The following is a 13,813-nucleotide window of genomic DNA, read 5'->3' on the forward strand; positions in this document are numbered from 1 at the left end:
GCAAGAAAATTCCAGAAAAACATCTATTTCTGCTTTATTGACTATGCCAAAGCCTTTGACTGTGTGGATCACAATCAACTGTGGAAAATTCTGAAAGAGATGGGAATACCAGACCACCTGATCTGCCTCCTGAGAAACCCGTATGCAGATCAGGAAGCAACAGTTAGAACTGGACATGGAACAATAGACTGGTTCCAAATAGGAAAAGGAACACGTCAAGGCTGTATATTGTCACCCTGCTTATTTAAATTATATGCAGAGTACATCGTGAGAAATGCTGGACTGAATGAAGCAAGCTGGAATCAAGATTGTCGGGAGAACTATCAATAACCTCAGATGTGTAGATGACACCACCATTATGGCAGAAAGTGAAGAAGGACTAAAAAGCCTCTTGAAGAAAGTGAAAGAGGAGAGTGAAAAAGCTGGCTTAAAGCTCAACATTCAGAAAACTAAGATCATGCCATCTGGTCCCATCATTTCACGGCAAAAGATGGGGAAACAGTGAAAACAGTGGCTGACTTTATTTTTGGGGGCTCCAAAATCACTGCAGATGGTGATTGCAGCCATGAAATTAATAGACGCTTACTCCTTGGAAGCAAAGTTATGACCAAATTAGACAGCATATTAAAAAGCAGAGACATTACTTTGTCAACAAAGATCTGTCTAGTCAAGGTTATAGGGTTATAATTATTATGAAATTATTTCTGAATTATCTAGGGAAATTTGAAATTATTTCTGAATAAATTGTAAACTAATACACTAAAAGCAACAACAGAAGTATTTTCTGTACATTCAGCACTTGGCATTTGTAGCATTTCCAAGCAAAGTTTATGAAAGAAACAGGACACAATTTGGCAGTGGTTCTGGTAGAAAGACTTGTGTTTAACTTAACTTGGTATGCTGTTGGTTTTGTTGTTTTTCTTCAGAAGCAGGTAAATAATAATTTGGTAAAGACAGTAGTTTATAATTGCAAACATGAACTAAAGCTAGATTTTCTTTTTCACCCAACGTTATAATCAAATTTTTAATAATTGTCGGTTTCCTGGATCAGGTCAGGTCTTCCCATAGACATGTGTACTGGATAAACATCTCAGAAACATAGCATTATATCTATTTGAATAGATTTGTGATAATCAAGGGTTTCCCAGGTGGCACTAAAGAACCCACCTGCCAATGCAGGAGATGAAAGAGTCATGGGTTAGACCCCTGGATCAGGAAAATCCCCTGGAGGAGGGCACGGCAACCCACTCCAGTTTTGTTGTCTGGAGAATCCCATGAACAGAGAAGCCTGGCAGGCTATGGTCCATAGTGTCTCAAAGAATTGGACATGACTGAAGTAACTTAGCATGCCTGCTCATGATATTCAAAAAACTAGAATCATCAAGCTCTTCCATTCCTCAGATGAACAAGTTGTTGTCAGAACCAAATGAAGCACAAGACAGAGAAAAATGTGTTTGTTGGGTAAGGACCTAGTGGTACATATGTGCTATCCTTGTCAGAATATATGTTTGAACCACTTTATTTTCTGATATCATTCTCAGTACTGAGTGAGGTAAAAAATGATAATTTCCTCAGGGGTTTGTAACTGTTTCCCTAAGGTGAATATAGTTGGAATACAAGCCACCACTAGTATTTATGTATTAGGTCACTCAGTTTCACTTCTCTTAAAAAACACTCAGATGTAAAATTTGATTATAAATTATAACCCTCTAATTCACTGAAAAAGGGTTTGTGAAACGAAAAAAACACAAAATTTTAAGGAAATAGATATTACTGTCTTGACCTTGATGCAGAAATTACATAAGGAACTGAAAATAAAAATTATTATCACTATTTGGAAAACATGGTTAATTTATCCTTCCTCTCATACACTTACAAAATAATTTTATTGATTAATCAGGCTCTCTAAAATACCAGCCGATCCTCTTGAGTAGTATTTGCCCACTTGGCATTTATTTATGCCTCTTTTTTCTTTTCTTTTTTTTTTTTCTTTTGAATTGGAGGATTTGGAATTCATCATCTTAGTTTTCTTTATAAATTCACCATTCCTTCAACCTAAATCTATGTGGTTGATGCTACCAAACAGCTTCACGGCTAGGCATGCACCCAAAACCAGGTCAATGAAACTTAATTCATGATTTGTATTGAAACACTCAAAAAAGAAACATTCTCACTGCTCTCCTTTTGCTCAGCTGTGAGAATGTACACCTAAAACTGCTTAGGGATTTTAGAATGTAAGGGCCTGCCTGAGAACTATGCCAACAAAGAGGAAGTAAATAGCCAACAGAAGGAAAGAGATAATTTCCTTACAATATTATTTTAAGACTCTGACATAGCAATGCCTAGACTTTACCATCTTTTTGGGTAAAATTTTCGTTTTTGAGTAGATTTTTTTTTTGTACTTGTAACTAAAATGTCCCAATTAATGCACCAGTGTCATAATGAAGTGGATCAGAAACTATCCAGAACCAACAGCTTTATGCCAGACTCACTGAATAAGTCTCTCCAAAGTAGTTTTAGGAATCAAGATTACAACAATGCCTATTTTTATAAAGATTTTATGAGAAGTTCTGCTTTAGAAAATAAGTTCAATTGGATGTGAATCATACTTCATTTATCTTTGTATTCCCAGTGCCTTATATTTGGTCTAGCATATAGTTATCACTCAACCATTATTGGGTAAAGTGTTCAAAGATGTTCATACATTAGATGGACAATAGAAGCAGAAAAAGTACAAAGGGGTGTGTGCTCAGTTGTGTCCAACTCTTTGCAACCCCCAAATCCATGAAATTTTCTAGGCAAGAACATTGGAGTCGGTAGCCACTTCCTACTCCAGAGGATCTTACAAACCAGCTTACTTTTCCAAAAGGAGAGCAGAAATCATGCACTCAACTTATTGGATTAATTTCTATTTTACACTACCTCAATTGGTATTAAAAGATGTCAAGAATTAGAAAAGGTTACACGCTGAAGTAAATTTGGGAAATATGCCTACTGTTATTTTAATTTAAAAAAATCTTCACATATATTAAAGCGAAGACTCCAAGAAATCCTGAAATTTCAGGAATCAAGTCTAGTCTGCCAGATTTGCAAATGGTAATTTTTAAAAATGAAACACTATTAATATCTTGGGTGAGCATTCCACATCTTACCATGAGAAAAGCTGTAACATGACATGATGAGAACAACACATGGGGAGTAGAAGAAATCTTGGATGTGGTCTTAGGAAAAGGATTTTTGATTCCTTTCTTGAGGCATTTTTGCAAACATGTCAGGAAGAAGAGGTATTTAGATGTGGTAGAGGGGAAAGGCAAGGTGTGTGCAAAGCCATATGCTTCTGCCAGCTCTATGTAAACAAAGAAGGGCAAAGATTCTTGACACTATTCTCAAAATGAATATTCTTGTCCATGGCAACTATTAACAATTTTTCCATTTGTTATGTGCTATTTCAGGGCTTCCTGGGTGGCATTAGTGGTAAAGAACCCTGCCTATCAATACGGGAGACATAGGAGATATGGGTTTGATCCCTGGGTTGCGAAGACCCCTGGAAAAGGAAATGGCAACCTGCTCCAGTATTCTTGCCTGGATAATCCCATGGACAGAGTAGCCTGGTGGGCTACAGTCCATGGGGTTGCAAAGAGTTGGCCACAACTGAATCGACTGAGCACATAACCGCTATTTTATTCAATTCTAACTAGTCTATGAAAACTCTGATCTTTCCACTTTTGCCTAAATAGTTATCAAGTTCTACATTTACCATCATAATAATATTAATCAGCAGAATGAAAGTTGTGCATGTGAAGGAGGTTTCTAAAACTTTGCATGTTTAAATTTTCTAACTCTCATAACAACCTTGCCTGGTAGGTAGGAACTGTTGTTATCCCTATTTGGTACTAGGGTATTATTGGGGTTCTCAGTATATCATTGTACCCAGACAGAGAGAGGTTAAGTAGATGCTTGAGGTCACAAGATGGTGCCAGAGTCTGCCCTTGATGTATGGCTCCAGCTCCTGCATCCTTTAATATCATGCTTTACCATGTGCCTCACTAGCCTTGGTATGTGTATATGTTGGTGAAGAAACATGATCCTCCTATCCTGATCAATTTACAATCTCTGTACAGTCCATGGAATTCTCCAGGCCAGAATACTGGAGTGGATATTCTTTCTCCAGGGGATCTTCCCAACACAGGGATCGAACCCAGGTCTCCTGCATTGCAGGCAGATTCTTTACCAGTTGAGCCACGAAGGAAGCCCAAAGAATATTTACCACAACAAAAATACAATTAAAAACTAATCTCAAAATAGGAAATTGTCCTTCAAATGTATAAGTCAGTGAAGCAAGTTGAGCAAAGGAGAGACAATAGCTGGTGATAACTAGACAAGACAAGGCCAACAGTAATTTACTTTATTTGAAGAACACCTTTCATTTCTAAGGTCAGAATTTGTTTTTATTCTATTTTTTTAGTGAGTTTTGAAATGTTTTGCCTTGGGAGTTTCTGAAAACTGATTCTTTGTAGTTAATGTGATGAAATTTCTCTAAAAATCCTATGACTGCAAAAACAAGAAAGAAGTTAGGATTCTGCCTAATAAAGGACTTGAGAAGGAAGAGGGGCTGGTAGCCAAGGAAGAAGACCCTAGGAAGAGTCCTGAGATGCAAAAATGGGCAAAAGAGTAGAGCAAAGAAGTAAAAAATAATCTCACCAATCACTTACATTTTACTTAGTGTGTCTCTTTCCCCAGCTTCATCTCTTTCCTCCAGGAAAGGTAAGGGAGTTGGGAGTGAAGGCCAAATGACTAGAGTTAAATAACCATTAAAGTGATCTCCAAACACTTACCAGCCTTGCAGCCTACCTTATTTTTTCTTCCCACCTCCCTCCATCTCTCTCTCTCTTCAAGTTCCAAAAGAAACTTTCTCTTCCCATCCTCAACAGAAGTCCTACTCCTTTGAATGATTGCCATATTATTCTGAAAATTAAACCTTTCCCTAGCTGCCATTTTCAAGGCTTCTGGATACAGCAGTCTCCCCTGGTTTGGTCATCTTTCCTATTTCCCTTATTGGACGGTATCATTGACCTCACATCACCTTCTAACTAGTCTACTCCATCTGCTTTCTTTATTTTCCAGGGACCAAAAGTTGCAACCGTGATACTTGATTTCCTTCCTTTCAGAGTATTACTGAGGATAACACAAACAATCATCAGTTAGAGTGGCTTAGCTATTGCAGCATTAAGATCAGGAATGACTGTAATACACACAACTTCTAGAATTATGGTTTTATATCTCCAAATGTGAGCTATATCCATATTAATGTTTAATATTGGAGTCAATTTTTAACACTATGCAAGCTCCATATTTGTAGTCAAATATTCACAAAGTATGAGCTTCCCTGGTGGCTCAGATGGTTAAGAATCTGCCTGTAATGTTGGAGACCTGGGTTCAATCCTTGAGTTGGGAATATCCCCTGGAGGAAGGCATGGAAACCCACTCCAGTATTCTTGCCTGGAGAATCCCCATGAACAGAGGAGCCTGGTGGGCTACAGTCCAAGGGGTCACAAAGAGTCTGACACCACTAACTTAGTGAGCGTGTACACATTATGTTAATAAAGTTTCATGACTGAGTGACTAAGCACATTCACAAAGTATGGTCATTAAAATAAAAACTGAGATAATAACACAGGACCACATGCCTGAACTATAAAAGTCAAAATCCTTGAGGAGAACCTAACTCAATAGTTTAATACCTTTGAGTGCCTAGGAAATGCCAATCTCTGTGCAAGGCCTGAGAAGACATTTTAAAAACTCATTTCCCCCATTTAATTGAGGCTATCCAGTCAATCCTAAATTTGCTATCATATTCCCTGCCCCAGAAAGAACATTCTCAATACATATAGAAGAAATTTAAACTTTAAAGAAGTCCAAAGAAAAACTGAATGTGACACCTTTAAAAAAGAGACTTAAAGCTCACTTCAAGAGAATAATTAATATGAAATTAGAAATTAAATTTTCCCAGGAAAGATTATGCTTTCCTTTCTAAAAGCACTGAAAAACACCTCCTGACTCACATTAAATAGGTTTACAATGAAATAGAAGGAATCAAGAGTGAAATAGAGTTCCAAGTAAGAAAATCTTGTATTGACTTTTTTATAATGCATTGAATAATCTAAGATTAAAACAGGATTGATAGTATCAGAGTATTTAAATCTGAATATTGCTTGAATCTTCACTGAACACTGTACTTTTTTCCAACTGTCACTCATTTTTCAGATTTTACGATACAAAAGTAAACTTATTCAAAAGAAATTTTAAGGGTCTTAAGAAATACACTTTAAAAAACCAAATAACAACCAGTCCAACATTTAAGCTCCCAGAGAATACACTAAATTCAGTGTTAAACTTTGGTTAATCTCCAGATGATGTCAATAGCATGTGCAAACCAATATACTGAAGGCACAATATACTGAAGGCTTTTTGTGTGTATTATTTAATTCAAGGTGACCTTATAAATTAATATCTATTATGCAAGGGACAAAAGTGTGTGACTGAAAGTGTAGGTGTTTAGCTACCCTTCAGCATATGATGTTTTACCAAAAAAAAAAAAGAAAGAAAAGAAAAAGAATAAATATCCATGTGAACACACTAAGTCAATTGGGTAATTTAGGTCAAAATAAATGAAGTACATAAATAATTCATATTTTCCAGTGAAGTACTTTGCAATGTTACCCAATTTACAGAGCACAGAGCATCATACATAAATGTTTTGAGTCTCATTAAAACATAGTGTAAGTCTACTGATAGATCAGCCAGATTCTGAATTCTAGAAAATCTCTCCAATTTTAAACAGTGAAAAAATATACATTAGTGTTTAAGGAAAGCTTGGTAATTTATCAGCTTGCTTTCTTCTCTTGGCCCGTGAGTTTTTACTGTATGCAGGGCCTTTCTACCAAGAGTGAAAATAAAATAGAGTTTTTCAAGGGGTTGGAATCTTTCTACTAGAGTCTGCTGCTGCTACTGCTGCTAAGTCACTTCAGTCGTGTCCGACTCTGTGCAACCCCATAGATGGCAGCCACCAGGCTCCCCCGTCCCTGGGATTCTCCAGGCAAGAACACTGGAGTGGGTTGCCATTTCATTCTCCAATGCATGAAAGTGAAAAGTGAAAGGGAAGTCACTCAGTCGTGTCTGACCCTCAGCGACCCCATGGACTGCAGCCTACCAGGCTCCTCTGTCCATGGGATTTTCCAGGCAAGAGTACTGGAGTGGGGTGCCATTGCCTTCTCCGCTTCTAGAGTCTACTGTAGTTTAAATTTCATGTAGTGCTCTTATTTACAAACATGGGGAAGATGCATTTCATTCAAGAAAAGAATCTAGAAATAATCTAGTTCAAGACTCATTTTCAGTTCAGTTCAGTTGCTCAGTCGTGTCCGACTCTTTTCGACCCTATGAATCACAGCACGCCAGGCCTCCCTGCCCATCACCATCTCCCAGAGTTCACTCAAACTCACGTCCATTGAGTCGGTGATGCCATCCAGCCATCTCATCCTCGGTCGTCCCCTTTTCCTCCTGCCCCCAATCCCTCCCAGCATCAGAGTCTTCTCCAGTGAGTCAACTCTTCCACTGAGGTGGCCAAAGAACTGGAGTTTCAGCTTTAGCATCATTCCTGCCAAAGAACACCCAAAGCTGATCTCCTTCAGAATGGACTGGTTGGATCTCCTTGCAGTCCAAGGGACTCTCAAGAGCCTTCTCCAACACCACAGTTCAAAAGACTCACTTTACAAATGGATAAATTCAACATTAGACAGCTTTCCAATAGAAATCATTAGAAACATTGTGATTTTACTTTCCATGTGCCATTAATAAGGACATTTGAAATTCAAAGGATCTTGTCATTTGATGTAAAATCTGACCCATTGCATCATATTGGATATACTGTAGAAATTCTAGTTCCTCACAGAGTAACTTTCTGGCTGTATTTACTGTCTTGTTTTATGACACACCAAAGGGGTTTGCTGTTTTCCACTGGCCTGATTTTCATCTGAGTAAACTGAAATTTAAAAAATAATTAATTGTCAGGCAACAGACATATTGGATATTCCAGACAGCCTCAGTGATGTGTCTGGGAGATATTTGGTTTCTTACCAAAAACACAGTCCAGGACTCTAATTGTAGTTATTTTCTTTCAAGAAATGGATGGTAAATGACAAGATGATACTAAACCCTCTTAACACAAAGTCATGAAATTTATTGATCCACCTCAAAACTGCTGGAGTTTCCATATATCAGGGCTTTCAAGTAGTAGTGTACTGTCTGTATATCATGCACATTAAGGTTTTATTAAAAATTCAATGAAATATTTATACCTCAGTTATAAATCCCTGATGGGTAAATGAATGCAATCAAGACATAGTGATTTTCCAATATGAGTTTTATTCATAGAACATTTTGTCATGGAAATAGACATCTTTTAGTTTTTAAAAAGATAACCATTGTTAAGTGACCTACTTCTTACATGGGAATGATTTATTTGACCACTATTTTAACTCTTCCTCTCCACCTGTTCCAGCCCGTCCTCATCTGAAGAGTAAAATTGACTTACAAGAGAATTCCCATAGGGCCTATTTCAAATTTCCCTGGGTAATTCAGAAATAATTTCAAATTTCCCTAGATAATTCAGAAATAATTTCATAATAATGCATAATAAATTTCATGCAGATCTTCAAGTTATAATCCTTTCTATTAAAATTCCCAAGGTAACATTTCTTACAGTAATTCCATTGTGTAAGTACAAAGGCAGCTGTCAGTAATTCCAAGTGATGTGGTTATTTGAGGAAAAGGATATTTCTCTCTCCTCAGTTCAGAACCAGCATGGCTGCCATCTTACTTATTTCCTGGGACAGGATTTATAGAAACAGAATGAAATATGCCCTAGGAATAAGTACATTGAGGTCCAGGCCAAGATAAACCTCCTCTTGCAAGAATCATAATCGGAAGATTCAATACACGCTTGAAGTTATTTAAATGACTTTTATCTTTCTATAAAGTCTTTTCAGAATTATAGTCTTTCTGTCTGCTTTGAATACCAATAAAATCTGGAATAAAGCTCATTTCTAGTTTTTTTTTTTTTTTTTCCTTTAGAATAAACATCAGTATTTTACCTGAGAACATTTTTACTAGATCTCCTTATTTACTTTTAACAATAATCAGTGGTATAGATACTGAAACAAAGCTTTTGTTCAGTTGCTAAGGCATGTCCAACTCTTTGTGACCCCATGGACTACAGCACTGCAAGTTTCTGAATCTGAAAGAAGTAAACTCACTTTCTTTTCTAAGTTATTTAACCTTGAATTTCTTCATAAGACACAAATTTGCAACATACCACCAAGGCCTGGTTTAAGAAGGACCAGAGGATTGGAATAACCAACTTGATTTCCAAATTTTCTGTCCCAGTCTCTGGATATTTCTGCTGAAAATCTTTGTTTTCTTCTAGTTTTAAAAGTTTAGTAATCTTCTAACACAAATGAGATCTTAAATTATATCTTTTCTCAAATCATTTACATTTAAGATTGCTATTTAGAAATCTTAAGTCACTAAATCATTCACACATACCCAGAGGATTTAAAATATAATCATTAGCATGTTTCTAATGTGTATTAGTAGAAAAGGCAATGTTGTAAAAGATAATTAATAATGTTAAGACTTAATACCTCCAATGTTCTCATCTATAAAATAGTTCAGTTTTCAAGTGCATTTTAGTAAGCATTTTTTATATTTTTGCAAAGCATTCAGCATATTCCCTGTATTATTAATCTGCCCTTATAGTGGCTCAGATGGTAAAGAATCTGCCTGCAATGCAGGGGACCTGGGTTTGATCCCTGAGTTGGGAAGATACCCTGGAGAAAGGAATGGATACCTACTCCAGTACTGTTGTCTGGAGAATTCCACAGATAGAGGAGCCTGGTGGGCTAGAGTCCATGGGGTCACAAAGAGTTGGACACAACTGAGTGACTAACACTAGCATACTTTTATAAGGTAGATACTGAGTAACTTTTAAAGAAGGACTAAGTAGACAAGTTGGGCCATTGATATGGAAATAACATGTTATCCAAACCAGCTTTAAAGAACACATAGGATTTGAATTGATGCCATTCAAAAATCCTCACAAATAACCTCTCATCCATTATTTTCTCTAATTATGTTTTTTTAATTTTCTTAGTTTGTGTTACATTTATGGAGGTAGAGAACAAAGAAGGAGATAATCTCATATAGCCATGTGTAACCAGTATATAGAGATATATTAATCACATTTGAGTTGGTGGGGGAATGGGGACACTGCTCTTCATACTGACAAAAAGTAAATATCAAACATTTTTTATATCACAATTTAAAAAAATTAGCTTCTAGGAGAAATAGATGAGAACAAGGTAAAATATAAAATGATGTTTTATTGAGACAGTAAAACTCACCCTCTGACAATATTTTCACCATCTTTTATTTTTTAAACTTCCAAGGTATGGAAGTCTGCTAAAAGCAAGGCCAAATACTGTGCATCAGCCTGTCTCTAAGTTGTGCTGCCATTGCGATAATATCATGGAGAAACAGCAAAGGCCTGATGTTGGATAGTGTTCCTTGAGAACCATGCTTAACTTCCATAAAAGTTGTGGATGTAACTGGCTTCCTTTGTACTTCTCCCATTTCCATTCCAACCTGTATTATAAATTAAACTGATTTCATCTCAAACGTCACCTTCTTAAATAGACTCCTCACAGATTAATTCTAGACACAACAGACTAATAGTTAAGACCTTGAAATAAAACTTGAAAGCCATGACTGAAAGGTATAGGAATTCCAGATTTTGCATTTCTCTTTGTTTTCCTCCTTTTGTCTAAAAAATGAGCAATTCCCCTAACTTCCCTCATCCAATGCTGGCATTAAATGAGTCTTATAATTCTCGTGAAAGTGTGAAGTCACAACTCCTAGTAGAACTCGGACTGGAGTTTCTTAAATCTTACGATCTTTGATGCTTTTATTATTTTATGGCTGCATTGCTAGATATCTTTATTACTTTACTAATTATCTCAAGTCTAGCAGAACTTTTTAATCAAAAGAAAAAGTGTGGCTTCAGCCTCACAAATGATTTTGTGGAGGTCAGTATGAGGAAAGTGTATTTGCTGGAAGTGTGCTTGATTGTCTTTTGTTTAGCTTAAAGGATGATGAAGCCTTAGAATATAGAAGCAATTCCTGCATTCATTTCTCAGCATTCACTGCTGCCAGAAAACTGGTGGGAAACTTGGCTGTCAGGACGGCCGGTGTTTTCCTGGACCGTTTCCAAAATTTAGATGAGTTGTTATTAAAAGTAAAGTCTGTCTGGTTTACAAAGACATAAAAGTTCTGATTGTATAGTTAGGACAAGAATTCTTGGGAATTCTCTGACCTTTCTGGACATTTTGGCTACTTTTTCAAATTAGCCATCTTAGATAAAGGTCAAATAACATATCCTTGGTTTTTATGCAAGTTGTCTTTATCTAATATACTTCATGATATATATATATATATATGTGTGTGTGTGTGTGTGTATGTTTAAATGTGAATAAAGAACAAAGATAAGTTCATGACAGTCCATAGTATTATCTAAATCAATGAAAATAACTTTCTACATTAAATTTTTCAGTGTTCTCTGAATTTTCCATACCTTCAGTAACTATTTTCAAACAATTTCTATACATTAACTCTAAAGCACAGTAGTGGCCATTGCAAAGACCACAAAGACAGGTAAAGTACAATGCCTGGCCTCAAGTCTCCCACATTCTGTTAAAGGGCAACATAGATAGTCCAAAAAATGGTGTAGGATGTAAAACATGTGACTCGCACAGTAAGAAAAAAAACTATTATTCAAAAGAAGACACGGTGATTTTCAGTTAGAAAAGCTAGGGGTCATCACAGTATATTTTGTGACTGAACCTTAAAGAATATAAAGACTTTTTAACAGAAATCTCAGTGGGAAGCAATTCAGGTGAAGAAAAGAGCATGAACAAAGGTAAAAAACAAGGGATGCACATAAAATATTGATAGTAAATAGTCAAGTTCAACTCCAAAGCCTGACATCTGTCTTGGTTCAGGCTAGCTATTGCTATGTACTATGTAGCAATGTACCCCCAAACTCAGTGCCTTAGAACAGCAATCATTTTCTTGTCTTTGATGGTTTCTGTGGGTCAGGAATTGGGAAAGGTCTTGGCTTGAGAGTATAGGCTCATGGTCTCTTGTGAAGTTGCAGTAACTGGGAGCTGGAGAAGCTGAGGGCTGGTTGAGCATCTGTCCTACTTATTTGTGTTAGGTCCTCTCCATGTCGTTACTGTTTATGGATTAATTCAGGCTTCCTCACAGTATGGTGGCCACCGGGGAGTCAAATGGCTTACAGTGTAGCTGAAGGCTTCAGTGGGAATCTTTCTGGGGAACTGTGTGGACATTGATTCACCTTTTATGACTTAATCCTGTAGAAATCCTGCACGTTACCTTTGTTATGTTCCATTATTTGTAAGTAGGTCACAAATCTGTGTCGAGTAGGTCACAAATATTCCTAAATTCAAAGGGACAGGGATTATGATACACTTCTAGGTGGAGGAATGGTAAGGAATTGTTTGAGTAACTGAGACAGGAAAAAGTGTTATTGTCTTCAAAACATTACTATCAGCCAGAGATATTGTTCATAGCCTGACCCCAGCTAATATTTGCCAGGTTTGTTAATTCCTTCCCTTTCTTCATATACCATCTATCACAGAGAACTATCTAAGATTCTAAAATATTGTTATGTGTTTGCATATTTCCCGGCCATTGAATTGTTGGTTCTGCATGAGTTGTCCTTTTTATTTTGTATCTACTCAGCAAAACCCTATTCAGCTTCAGCAATCAGCTGTCTTACATTCAGCCTGCCTTATTCAAAGTGAGTGCTCCTCTGTAACCCAGAGGTGTGAGGGGTTTTCTTTGTATTTTAAAACTATATTATGGTATATATCATTCATAGAATTAAATTTGCCCTTTTAACCACTGTGTGCAACTGTACAATTCAGTGGCATTAAGTACATTCATATTATTGTGGAAATTTCACCATCAGTCATCTCCAGAATTTTTTTCATCATCCCAACAGAAACACTGTACCCACTAAATAATAATTCTCCCATTCTCTTAGGTCCTGGTAATCACTATTCTACTTTCTGTCTCTATGAATTTGACTATTCTAAGAATAATAAAATAATTGTTCTTTTGTATCTGGCTTCTTACATTTAGCATACTGTTTTCACATTTCTTCCATGTTGGAGCATGTATCAGAATTTCATTCTTTTAAGGCTAAATAATATGCCACTAAATGTATCTATCACATTTTATACTCCATACATTCATTGATGGCCATTTGGGTTGTTTCTACCTTTTGACTATGATGATGCTACTAAGAACATTGGTGTACTCCTGAGGTACTTTGCATGAAATCTTAAAGGAAATTCATCACACTGTATTATAAACATTTTCCCGCGTGATTATTTGAACATCCTTTAAATGGCCTACACTCTTTGAGTTTTAAGTTTATTAACTTTGAATTATAGATTTCTGTATCTCCACAATGTAGAACAAAATGGCTACTGAACAGTAAAAAACTGAAGTGATGTCCATAGCAAAAGCCCTATTTGTGATCTTCAGTCTCTTTTTGCCAAAGGCTTTCTCAACTATTTGATCTGAATTTGATATCATTTTATTGACTGATCAGAATGTTTTAGATATTGTAATAAACACAGCTAAAAGACAATGTGATTTTCCTGAGGCAACATTT

Source organism: Bison bison, unplaced genomic scaffold (genome assembly GCF_000754665.1).
Source record: "Bison bison bison isolate TAMUID 2011002044 unplaced genomic scaffold, Bison_UMD1.0 scf7180017864035, whole genome shotgun sequence".
Lineage (NCBI taxonomy): Eukaryota > Metazoa > Chordata > Mammalia > Artiodactyla > Bovidae > Bison > Bison bison.